At 36.6% G+C, this 13,739-nt stretch overlaps 1 long non-coding RNA gene and 2 pseudogenes across 2 annotated transcripts; all 3 read right to left on the reverse strand.

Annotated features, from left to right (window-relative positions):
• Positions 1 to 5,282: 5,282 nt before the first annotated feature.
• Positions 5,283 to 6,563, reverse strand: LOC148578753 (uncharacterized). Its single transcript, XR_015902566.1, has 3 exons — positions 6,372 to 6,563; positions 5,749 to 5,871; positions 5,283 to 5,647 (listed from the first exon to the last, which is right to left on the reverse strand). It is a non-coding gene; the product is annotated as an uncharacterized LOC148578753 (long non-coding RNA).
• A 721-nt stretch (positions 6,564 to 7,284) lies between these two features.
• Positions 7,285 to 8,736, reverse strand: LOC107638720 (uncharacterized; annotated as a pseudogene). Its single transcript, XR_015902710.1, has 3 exons — positions 8,599 to 8,736; positions 7,555 to 8,497; positions 7,285 to 7,391 (listed from the first exon to the last, which is right to left on the reverse strand). The product of XR_015902710.1 is annotated as an uncharacterized LOC107638720 (transcript).
• Positions 8,737 to 12,106: 3,370 nt separating this feature from the next.
• On the reverse strand, positions 12,107 to 13,475 carry LOC107614289 (inositol transporter 4 pseudogene; annotated as a pseudogene).
• Between the last annotated feature and the right edge of the window lie 264 nt (positions 13,476 to 13,739).

Here is a 13,739-nt window from a genome sequence, read left to right on the forward strand (position 1 = left end):
TAGATGGGGAATGGGATCCCCGCGGGGAATGGGGCTCCGTGGGGAATGGGGATGGGGAGCAATTTTCTTCCACGGCGGGGAATGGGGCGGGGATGGGGAGTAAATATGAGGGCGGGAATGGGGAGCAGGGAGGCATCCCCCGCCCCCGCCCTGCCCCATTGACATCCCTACTGGCAGTGTAACGTTCTGAAGAGCCAACATGGGGGGAGGGGTGTTGCAGGTGGTCTGCATGCAGGGGACAACCCCCCGGTAACCAGCAACGTTCAAAGAAGCTCTATAAATTGAGCTTCTGGGGACCATTTTCATGCATAAGTGTTGTTGTTGAATGTTTCATAATTTATCGTGAAAGGTGTAGTTGAGAGGCCGAAGAAGAGAGTTAGGAGTTAGGGTTGTTTGAAGGAAAAAAATTATATAAAAATACGCCCTAATGCATGGATTGAAACTCCAAAATACGCAGTGAAGTATTCTGACACCGTCCGCCTTCTCAGTCCCGTTGTACAGGGTACGTATTTTTATTTGGACAATTGAGTCAGGCATCTTTTGAGTCATGACCGAGAGCCACCATGGTAAAGTTTGGTAAGAATTCTGCCAATCACCGAAAATTTTGGCTATGGACTTCTATTTTGCTAACCAAGCCTTTCGGTAATTGATGGTATAGTTGAACCTTGACTGGACTTCCGCAATTATAGATTTGACCTTGATGGATGGGTCACTCTCAACCAATAGCCTTATAGCCTCAGCAACTGTGTCCGGGACTTAATTAGAATGATCCTGTGAAATCGTTCCCATGGTGCACGTGTGCATACTGTTGTATCTCCGTATCTCCCAACAACCTTTTTTCCGTATCAAGCTGGCTTGGATAAGCCAGTCGCACCCACGCCCATACGTCTTGCATTTTGCATAGAACGTCAATGGTTCGTACTCATAAACATTGTAGTCAACTTCTCTAGAGATAGTGTAACTTCTGATTGCTGCGACGACAGACTTTCTAGAACTATACTCCATTCCGATCCTTAACTCTCCGTCCTTAGGATCAGCAACACCTACAGAAAAAAATCATCATTCATTGATCTATCCGAAATATAATTTTACAAAAACGTATTATTCACTCATCACATACCTATGTTTGTATATTCTGGGAATTCCGGTGCATTCATGGCGTCAAGATCCAAATTATGCATAAAAGGTGGGACGTTCATCGGTTGACTAACTGCGGGTGAACCACTACATTCTCCGCTGCTGCCTCGACTCCCACATTACCATCCTCGTCTTCATCGCCAGCTTCATAAGTGGCTTCGAAGTCCTCTTCAATGTCACTGTTCATTTCTTCGTACACTGCAACTCTATCATCCTCTATATCTAAATTATTTTGAATCTTATCTAACTCTACGTTTTCAAACTCAACATACAGTTCAATCTGTGGCTGTCGCATCTGAGTCTTCCGATGAATTTGGAACATATTCTGCGTACTCTCTTCGTCAATGATCGACATGATATCAAACTGTATTAGACCACCAAAAACTATAACCGGATTCCGATACAATATATTGCTCACTCTTCTCAATATATTGTTCTCCATGCTTTGACAGAAACTGTTTTGAAGCTCGATGAATGTCATGGTGCATAGAACCACAAACGAAAACAGATTCTGACACACAAACCTCACTCCCTCATGAGTATTTCGTATAATCTCACCGTTGCGATACACTACCAAATTTGTGGTACCCTCCATTACACTAGCAATACACTCAAAGAACACTCTTCCTCGCAATGAAAATGGTACCGAACTTTGCCTTATATAGACGAAGCACTCAGCACGCCCCTTCTCCCCCGTGTTGCCTCACCAACCAACCAACCTTCGACACGTGTAACATGCCTCTCTGTGCTGCCTCAACACGCCCCCCATGTGTTGCAATCCCGTGCAGCCAAACTTCGCCACGTGGCATTCACGCCCACCCATGTGCTGACTCAGCACGCCCCCCACGTGTTGCAGTCCCATGCAACCAGACTTCGCCATAACGTGCTGCATACAACACGTCTCCCCGCGTGTTGAAAGTGCCTTCTGACATCTCCACCAATTTACAAATGCAGACACTACACCTATTTCTAACTAAAACACCAAATTTAAACCCGTAATCAGACACTGGATTCAATGGTCCCAGAATGTTTGGACCATTAAATGGTCCCATAACAAAACATGTTTTTTAAGTTTTTCAATAACTGCTAAATAGTCTATTTTTAATTTTAATTACAAATTAACCCATATATTTTATTTAATCATAAAAACTATTTTTTATTTTATAAATTATTATTTTATTATTCATCTATCTGTTTATTAATAATAAAAAATTAAAACAATAACAAATTAGATTTTCTATTAATCGTAATAAATATTTTGCAATCTTAATCGATCATAATTTTATCATTGATCCATTACATACGTATTGGATTGGAAAAATTGTGTTTGTTAGAAATTCAATCGATTGGAATTGATACACAATCGTTTGAATTTTGCAAGGCATGTGGGGTTTTTCTTATTCAATCGATTGGTCATATTACCCAATCGATTTAAGTCTTCAAAGCAACATAAATCTTCACAATTCAATCGATTGGTTGTGTTACCCAATCGATTGAATTGTGCAATGCGTTATATGTTACGCTTCTCTAATCTTGATTTAGATACTCTAATCTTATCTTTTCTTTAATATTAAGATTATAAATTGGTGAATAATCTATCAACAATTACTCAGTCCTACCATTAGAATCATTTATCAATCTGATTGATTATCAATTTTTCATTGTTTTTGTTCATTGTTTATCCATCTATTTAATATCCAATTTTTCTTTATTGTTTATCCATCTCTTTAATATCTAATATTTGTTCATCATTAATTGATAATCACAGTTGGCGAAAAAGATCCAATCGATTTTTTCACGGTAGTGTTTAGAAAACAATCCATTGTTTTGATTACAAAATCAAGATTAGTATCTAATTTTGTAATTTTTTGTTTCGATTCTTTATTCATGCAATTGATTGTATAATGAAAAAATATTTTTTTTATCTTTTAGTAATGGATTTTTTTCTAAAATAAAATAAAAAAATTATTATTTTCCAAAACCAATTTTTCAACTTTAATTTTTCAAATACGAATTTTTTTTATATAGAGCAGGGCGAACTTCGCTTCAAATTCTAAAAAAATAGCTAACTCAAATTATTAATCTTCACAATAGACAATGACAACCATTATAGGAGTACACAAGAGTATACATGAATAAGTCTTATTTTTATTGGAAAAATAATTTTTTTAATTTATAATAAAAAAATTCTTGTTAAATACGGTTTATTCCCGTGTATCTATGTATTTCTCAAGTTGTTTTGAATAAACAAACCCCACATGCTGTGGAAAAACCAATCAATTGAATAAAGAAACCCCACAATCAGTTGTATATCAATTCCAATCTATTGAAGTTTAAGAAACATGAATTTCAATCAATTGGTTTGTGCATCCAATCAATTGAATTTTTAACAAATACGATTTTTTCAATCCAATATGTATGTCACAGATCAATGATAAAATTACGATCGATTAAGATTGCAAAATATTTATTACGATTAATGGAAGATCTAATTTATTATTGTTTTAGTTTTTTATTATTAATAAACATGATAGATGAATGATAAAATAATAATTTGTAAAATAAAAAATAGATTTTATAATTAAATAATATATAAAAGATTAATTTGTAATTAAAATTAAATAAGAACTATTTAGCAATTATTAAAAAACTTAAAAAACATGTTTTATTATGGGACCATTTAATGGTCCAAATGTTCTGGAACTATCAATCCGATGCCCCGTAACCAAATTATTTAGCCTTAATAATGCATCCACAATTTTCTCAAGTTATAATGGTCCTGTAGGATTTTTTATTTTTATAAATTAAATAAATATAATAATTATCGAAATAAATAATTTAAAAAATATTTACCGAAATAAATATCTATCTCTTATCTCGTTTATAATGTAAACGAGATAAGACAGGTGGATGCGATACATATATATCTCGTTTATACGTGTCACGTCCACCTCTACGAGATAAGAGAGAAGTATTTATTTCGATAAATATTTTTTAAATTATTTATTTCGTAATTATTATAATTATTTTATTTATTAAAATACAAAAGCATATCCATGTGAATGCACCAATCAGTCAGCAACCTGTCAACTTGTAACAAAGCATGCTTTCATGGGGATGTCTTAGGTGGGGAAAGCATTTTCTGGTGCTTGAAGCACCAAGAAAAAAGATTCTTGATGGAGGGTTCAGATTGCTCCAAGTAAGAAATTGTTAATATCGTTAAGTTTGACCCATGATTTAATGTATTTGCGAACCGGTATAGCAGATGGTTTAGTTAGACCCATGATTTTATGTCTTTTTTTCTTTTGGGAATTAATTTTTTTTCAGATCTGGCCACATGACCCGTACCCACACAACCCACCAAAAAAATACTACAATACAAACTCGAACCCCTCTAAAAACAGCCCGAATGACCATGGACAACCCATCAAAAAATCAAAATGCATATTTTCAAGACCAAACATTATTTCATATGACCAAAAAAAAAAAAAAAAAAACATTATTCCATATGTGTATGATCATCTTCTACAATGACATGAAATATTTCTGAAAAAGCTTGAAGGAAAAAGAAAAAATTTTATAATAAATCCCAAGTGATTTTAAGAGTTAAATTAATTTGGAGCTTGATGTATGTAATAATAATAATAATAAGCCAATGAGTTATAGCTCAAATGACATAATCTTCCCATACTCAATTAAGAGGTTGCGGATTCGAGTCTCCTATCTTTGGTATAATAATAATAATAATAATAATAATAATAATAATAATAATAATAAAAATTATTATTACATTTAGAAAAAAACCTTATTTTTATATTATTATTATTATTTTAATGAAAAATAAGTAATTTTCTGTGTCAAGTTGCTAGTAAGTTAATATGTTTCAATAATATTAGTACTTAAGAATACTAATAATAGCATTTACTAGCTCTGAAAATTATCATTTTTATTTTATTAAATTTTTTTTTATTTTTAATATTGGTCATCTAATTCAACACTCAACAGTCTCCACTGCCAAAACAGCTATCAGAGCATTCGGAAATCTATCTTCAAAACCAAATGGTCCTTTCTTTCTGGTCCATCTTTTTACACTTTTCTTAAAAGAATGGGTGATTATATAATGAGTCATTAAAGTCTGTGGTACATACAAAATTTAGATCTCTAATTTGATTAATTGTCGATCCCAACAAGTTAGATACATATCCCTTTTGATAAATGGCCATCTCCATCGAGGATAACTCTATTTAGTGTAGTAGTAATGTGTACAAGGTGAACTCAAAAACATTGATTCTCCCTGACCTATCCTAATCTCTAACCAATCTAACGGAACTAAACTAAGATTTTCACCACATTGCACTCTAATTTCCGGCCTACCATTGTTTTGATTAGCTCTTCAGTATTAGGAATCCTTTTTACAAAATAATGCACACCACAAACCTCTTCTAGCAGTTGCCCTGCCACCAAAATCCATCCAATATGAAACAGCAAACCATGTTCACATCAACACTACCTGAAATAACAATGCAATCACAAATTTAGCCATCATTCCATCTGCAGAAAATTGAAGCATTGCAGCGAAAAGGAGATACAAAGAGAATCAAAAGCACACACCTCGTCCATGAATTGAAGCTGCACACTCAAAAGAAGCCGTGAAGCAAATCATTTTCTTCGGCAGAACACCACACATTGGCCATTATTCAGAATCACTCCTTGAGGAACTCGTTGAATCTGAATCTGCAAAGAGTAAAATAAGAGTAAATTTTAAGTTCCCCTGCAAACAGATTGTCTCAAGAACAAACCAAATAACATCACCTTTTGATATTTCACAAGATTTTTAGGGATTGATCTTATCTACGTCCAACAACTACCTCTTAGGTTACGTTGCCTTGTCATACAATATTCTAAAATTTAAGAAATTTTGAAAGAATCTAAACATTTATAGTCGAGGGAAAACAAATTCAAGTTCCTATTTTTTTCAATGGTACAAGTTCCTATTTTTTGACACACAACATAAGCAAATTGAACTAAGTTTTTCTCACTGCTAAGTAAATAGAACTCAAAACTTAATTTTTTCCTAATTTTAATTACTTTAGAATCCCTAAAATGAAAAAAAAAAAAAAAAAAACAAGTCCCTCATAAAAATACATGCAATGGAATTAGTGAGTAGGACCATAACAGAGACACACTTTTCACAAATGATTTCAAAAGCAGCACAAACAAACGATGTCACATACCATCACATCAGCGTTGGTCCTCCAATCCGTCACGGTGTCTTTAGTTGGCGATTTTCTGGTACCAAGTGTGGTGTCTTTAGGATTTTGTGTAATTGTTTATGTGAATGGAGGTGATGCATGGAAAATCCTCTTCATATGAGGATGCTAGAGTAGAATGCACCATTTTTTGAGCAAGCAAAATGTATGCGTTTTGCTAATTGTTCAGTGAGGTATCTATCATAAACAAAACAAATTAAGCAGTTAACATTACAATTAGGAATGTACCATTATCAGTTAACAAAAAAATTAGAATGTTTAACGGAATAAATAGAGAGAAGTCATAGCAATTTTAGAAAGATAAAACTTTCTATTAGTCATAGCAAATTCATATATATATACACACACCTAAGAAAGATTAACAAATAATTCTCCCTAAGTCAAAGACATAGGCTGCTATTAATGGTAATAGGAAATAGAAGCTAAGTAGCTACACTTTCATGCCGACCAGCTAGAACAGCATCGTTCATAATTATTCCTATCAACAAGTGGTGGCTTACTTGATAACAAGAGGCTAAATATAACAATATAGCTATGATAATATTAGAGTTAAATACTATCTGCTCTCAGTATTTTGATATGAAATAATTGTTAGTATTAAAAATGCAAATACAACATTACTATATTCTTGTTCAAAAAGTAGCCCAAAACAATATATCATAAGAATAGAGTGTTCATCTAAATAAAGTTGTTCCCTTTTTTGTATTTCTAAAAATATACTAAGTTCAAGAACAAACCAAATAACAGCTAGGAGCAAATTTAGTACCACTAGACGACGAGGAATCACTACTTGAACTGCTGGAACTACTAGAACTACTATTAGCATGGCTGCCGGCAACTTCTTTATCTTTCTCAATCTCCACAGGGGGGAAGGTACTCATCGGCATCTCATCCCCAATGTCAACATCCTCATCCCAGCATCCATTTTCTTTGGTTTCTTCACCTCAGCCAGAGCCGCCTCAACCTTCTCACAGTAGCCAGTTCCTGTCAATTTGATCACAGTAACAAATTAGTATATATGGCAAGAAAATGATTACAATGCTATATAAAATAAGCCTAACCCATTCAACAGATAAATGCACAAAAAAAGAAAGGAGTTTTACCCCATTGGATTTATTAGATGCGGCATTGTTATTGTTCAAGTTGCCAAGTAGTGCCTGCTGCTTAATTTTGCTCATTATCTTCTTCAATTGGTCACCAATCGATCAAGTTCCCAAAGGATCTCAATGTCAACAGCCTCAATATGAAGCTCAATCTCATCCCCGTCCTGCTTCAGATTCCCATTCCTCTTCCTTATGATCTGTACCACCTGCTCCATTTTCGCAAGAGGCAAACTCTGCAACCCAATACACAACTTGTGTTTCTCCTCAAGGCTCATCTCCCTCTTACTGGGGTCCTTCGCCTTAGGCTTTGGCTGCTTCAAAGGCTTCACCGGCGGGGCTCTCATAGGGGAAGGGGTGCGCACAGGCGACTGCACCATTGGAGGGTTCGAAGAGCTCGCAGGGACCTACACTGGCTCGGGTTGAAACCTTGCCTGAGGGATCACATTCTCCTTCTTGAAGATCCACCCAACCTTTTGCTTCATGATCTTCTGTAGAACCTGCGAGCAGCACTTCATCAAATTTCCAATATCTGAATTCGATCGTTTCAAATCGTTGGTGATGGAATTCACCGGAAATGGCCGTTTGTTGCCGGAGATCTTCTTGGTCGGCGATTTTTTGGGAGGGCCATTGAAGATCTGCCTGGGTTAAAATTCTCCATTCTCGATTCGACTCTTGAGCCTTCGAATCTGCTCGAGCTCCAAGATCAAGCGATTATTGAGCTTGAACCCCCACTTGAAACCAATTTCGGGAGCATACCTCCACCATGGTTCCAGAGACAATATAGGACTTTAAATAAGGACATCGACACCACGTACCTGCGTCGACGGTTGCCCTATGTCGTCCATTGCCTCCCGTCTGGTGTACCTCAACTCGGCCAGGGCCCGATCTACGCCTCTACTTCGACGGCGTTCTACCACTCCCTCTGCTCCGTCGTGCAGTGCCGTCTGCTACTAAGTCGTCCAACCCACGCTTCGCCCTCACCCAAACCTAATTTAACCGTACATTCAAATTTGCCCCACATGTTAATCGAACTTTATTTGTAAACTTTTTATTATTTGTGAACCCGCCTCATATTCTTTATTAATTACCTTTGTTACTTGGTCCTTCAAGGACCAGAAGATACTTTTCCCCACTGAAGAAAGCTCCTTCTTTCATTGCGGGTCCTTTATCCATGTGAATACACCAATCAGTCAGCAACCTGTCAGCTTGTAATAAAGCACCATGCTTTTGTGATGAATGAATCTATCATCATATCATCGGATAGGCTTATGTACATCCATTTGTATCGATTTTATACATTTCCCTTATCCAAACGTCTCTCTTTTGTTCTCCAAAAGCACTTCAATTACACACCACTTTTCAACAACCAAAGTACAAGTCGTTTACACGTAAGACCCTCTTTTGATGATGCTCACCCGCATATCTCACAGGAAGCTTTGGACCTCCGCCCGCCGGGTTCTCCTCCCAGTTCTCTGCTCCGCTGCCCTCACCTCTCTCACTCTCACACCTTCTCTTCTTCTGCCTTTGCTCTTCGTTCTACAGCTTATGCTTATTTTGATGTAAGTTTCACCATTCTACTTCACTTGGTCTTGGGGTTATTTCAATCGTCATGCCAACTTGTTTATTCTCTTCTTTCGCAGATGCTCAGTTGCTTCACCTTTTATTTGATCAAGAATCACATTGATTTTTGTTATGTTTATGCTATTTGTTAATTCTTACTGCCATTACTAGCTAGCTAGGTTGATCAATTGTTTCTCTTTCTATTTTCGCACAAAATAGTCACACCAATTTCGTTCTTAGACTTTGATACAGTTAATTTATGAGGTGCTGTTGTGATGTTGCCTATTACTTATAGTTATAATTGGTGGCTGCATAATAATTAAAAGTAATGAAAGTTTGATATGTTTTTGGAAGCCTTTCTATGTGAATTGGAGTGTGTTTGAGTGTTTATTTCACCATATTCGTTGAATTTCCATGTTGTAGTTCAATTTTCTGCATTGGAAGAGGCACTGCTTTTCTACTCAACCTGCACTAGAACTTTCTGCCGGTAAGATCGTGGATATGCCGTTGGCACAAACTGGTGAAGGTATTGCATAATGTGAACTTCTCAGATGGCATGTCCAAGAGGTGAGTGAATTCCTACATTGCTCTATTTGTCAAATAATGAGACTGCATTCCCTTCTGCGACTGTTCGTGATTCAGAAACTACAAAGTCACTTGATTCTGATCAATTATTAGTTAATGTATCTGCATCGGCTACAGCGGCTCTTGGTAATTCAAATAATGCAGAGCTACTAGATTCTGATCTTGAAAAAGGGAAGCGTGCTGCGGGTTATCAACACCTACTGTAAGGAGTTTTGCAAAGCAGCATGGTATAGACATAAATGAAGTATGTGGAACTGGAAAAGATGGAAGGGTATTGAAAGAAGATGTGCTCAATTTTGCTGCTAAGAAGGGAATAATTAGAAATGCATATGCTGCTTTGCATGCTGATAATGTAGAGCAGCCTCAAGGAGCTGAAGGATGTAGTGTGACACCTGAGTATAAATCACCATGAGAGGATAGGATACTTCCCTTAAGGTAAAAGCATCCATATGAATATGAACCCCTTTTCTTTTGTGTCTTTCTTACGAGACAATGATACATGTCAACCTAGAAAGAAAACTGTGACGACCTTGAATGTTGCAATAGCTTGGAAGTTAATTATTTTCTTCTCTATTCTCTTTTAGAGGATACCGAAGAGCAATGTAAAATCAATGTCTCTGGCTGCCAAGGTCCCACATTTCCATTATGTAGATGAGATAAACTGCAATGCTCTAGTGGAGCTTAAAACATCTTTTCAGAAAAAAAATCCTTATCCAGATGTCAAGCACACTTTTCTGCCAATACGAGTCAAATCACTGTCAATGGCCCTCACCAAGTACCGTCTTTGAATAGTTGCTTCAAAGAGGATTCAATGGAGATCATATTCAAAGGTCTGTATCTTAAACATTACAGGCTGAGCTCTCGACATGTCTTGCTAGCCTTCTTTGAAGGTTGAATGTGTTTGAATTTTGGTGGATTCAACGTTTTTCTGGTTAGAGTTGGTTGATATGTGGTGTCTGTTAACTCAATGGTTATTTGAGGCATTAGCCGTTAATTTGGATCTGACAAGATGGGTTTACTTGCTATAGGTTCACACAACATTGGAGTTGCCATGGCTACTCCAAATGGTCTAGGTGTACCAAACATAAAGAATGTCCAGTCTCTTTCAATCTTGGAGGTTAGTTTTCAATCTTATGATTCTTTATGCACACATTGTTATTTCGATGAAAGTGCATGTCCGTCATTACTGATTAGTTAGAGAGGTCTGGAAGATAAATATGATTAATAATTTAAACTGCTTGAACAACATATACTTTAGTTCTTAACTTACCAATTTTCTCTTTCGCTGGACTAGTGGTATTGGACTCAGCTCTGGAATGGAGACTTGGGAGCAAGAAAATAATTTATGAAAATGTTAACCTAATTCTCTAAAATATATTAATTATGTGCTTAATTTGAAACTTTTTATTAAAAAGAAATGATTTGAACCTTCTAATATATATATGAGAAAGTTTTATTTTTCTAAAAAAATTGTATTCTCTTTTTGTATGATCACTTTTTAATCTAATAGTAAAAATAAATAGAATAAATAAGAGGTTGAATTCTTTATATATTTGTAATTTTTGTGTGAAATACAAAAATATCTGACTATTTTAATATTTTGTATTGTTATGGTGGCAGTATTCGTCACTAGAAAAAAAGGGTTAATTATGTAACAACAATGTTTTGTGAATTTTTTTTATGAAAAAGCAGAACATACTATGATGTTAATACACAATTTAGATTATTTTTGAAGAATCCATTCAAAAAAAAAAAAGCTAAATGTGTAGAGAAAACAAAAATAAAAGTATTCATACAACGTGCCTCTTTTCTTATTTAATGTGTTGGCTACAAATCTCCATACATGGGAAAAGAGAACTAACAGCTTCATCATATCATATCATTTTATTTAATTACGAGTACTTACTTTCTCTTCGTCTGTCTTTGGATTGGTGCAATCGCAAAGGTTGAACCCTTTCTGAAGCAACTTTTCAACCTCTTCAAACTGAAGCCCTTTGGTCTCTGGTACCAATAGATAGATAGCAACGAGCCCAATTGTGGAAAACCCAGCAAAGAGGAGGAATGTTCCTGCAGCCCCAAGTGCATGGATGAGTGACAAGAATGTCAAACTCACTATGAGATTAGCAAACCAGTTTGAAACTGCTGCTATGCCTCCACAAATCCCCCTGAATCTTAATGGGTAAATCTCTGAGTTCAAGACCCAAGGCACTGTTCCCATTCCAGGAGAGTACGCTAGGATATATAGTCCCAACACTATAACTGCAAGCACTCCAATTTTGCTTGGGCATCCATCATAAAACCACACACGCATTTGCTCACCGCACACCGCTCTGACTTCTTTTGTTTCCGCCAGGCACGCTCCCGGAAGATGTTGCATCATGTTCATTGACTACGTTAGATTATATTAGACTAATACATAGATATAAGTTGAAACAGATGGAAGTGATGAACTTACATTGCCCCAGTGCTGGCACAAAAGGCACATTCAGCTTTCAAATATTTAATGCAGTTCCATGAAGAGACATTGGGGGCATCAAGATAAGCCTGGCATGTAGCGTTAGCACCGAAACTGAGGGTGTCAATGTTGTTAATTGGAGGAGCGGTGGTAGCTGCCTGAAAGAAAACTCCGATGAGAGTGAGAACGCAAATGATGATTGCAATAAGGGATAGGAGCATGAGCTTTCTCCTTCCATATTTATGGATGCACAGCATGCTGAGAATAGATTCAACGACGTTGAGACCAGATGTGACGAGGGAGAGTGCAAGTGCGGTAGATTTTGATGCAATGCCGACAAACTGAACAATGGTTGGGCTGTAATACATGACGGTGTTGATGCCAACAAATTGTTGAGCCACTTGAGCAGTCACGCCTGCATACAATCCTCTTCGAACAGCAACGTTGCTGAAAGCAGCCTTCATTTTCTCTCTAAGAGTTTGACCGATCAACCCTTCCTCTTGCTTCTCTTGTTCTACGGCTTCTCTCATCGCTTTTATCTCCCCTTCAATCTCGTTCGCTTTGTAAATCTTTTATAGGATTTTCCTTGACTCCTTTTCTTTCCCCTGGTTGTACAACCACCTCGGTGACTTATGTAAGGTCAACATTAAAACGAACTGAACCACTGCCGGAAGTCCGGCCATCCCAAGCATCCAACGCCACGTTCTAGGAGTCTGCACAAGTTAATCAAGATAGATAAGATGTGGACACATATTATTTCAAACAGTTTAGTCAAATACTTTAAATTATTTAATAGATCTTAGTTATTATCTAAGTAGATATACCTTGGTGAATTGATAAGGTAGGCAAGGAATTGGCCAAAGGTGATGAGGAGACCATTGGTACAAACGAGAGCTCCTCTAATGGGTAATGGCAGTTGGGGAGGCTTTTGAGATGTAGAGATGGTAAGTCATGGAAGCTATACCAACTCCAAAACCAACTAAAATTCTTCCAACGATGAGGACCTAAGGAGCAGGGCCAATAGCCATGACTATTGCGTCAAGAAGGAAAACAATATCAACCCCCCAAGATAGAGGTCTTACGGCCCAGCCTGTCGTTCATCCATCCACCGAGTGCAGCACCAATAATGGCTCCCGCTACAGCCATACTTACAATGACTTCCTGCAACCATAATTTCTTATCAACTTTTACAAAGTCCTCGCGAATGTAAAGCAAGGCTCCTGAGATAACATTGGTGTCGTAGCCGAAGAGGAGACGTCCAATTCCGGCCGATAGAGTAAGGCGCATGATGTAGGGCGAACTGGTTGCTCTTTTCTAGAATTCTGTAAACTCTTGCTTACTTACTGCCTCCGGCCCTCCTTCCATTCTTATCACCTTAGCTGAAAATATTATTATTCCATCAATCATTGTAATGCATGCAATTAATCTCATGCATTTCATAACATCATGCAGACACTTCCAATTATAAAGTGAAATTTGATTTCAACGACTAATTAATCAATAATATCTACTCTTTTTTATCTAGATTTTAACACTTTACCAAAAAGGTCATTATTGTGTTCCTAATTAATCATGTAAAGTTGCAATTATGAACTCAGAAATACTTGGAAATATATCTTATCATTTCAT

The sequence above is a fragment of the Arachis ipaensis genome, chromosome B1 (assembly GCF_059453495.1).
Source record: "Arachis ipaensis isolate K30076 ecotype BB chromosome B1, ASM5945349v1, whole genome shotgun sequence".
Lineage (NCBI taxonomy): Eukaryota > Viridiplantae > Streptophyta > Magnoliopsida > Fabales > Fabaceae > Arachis > Arachis ipaensis.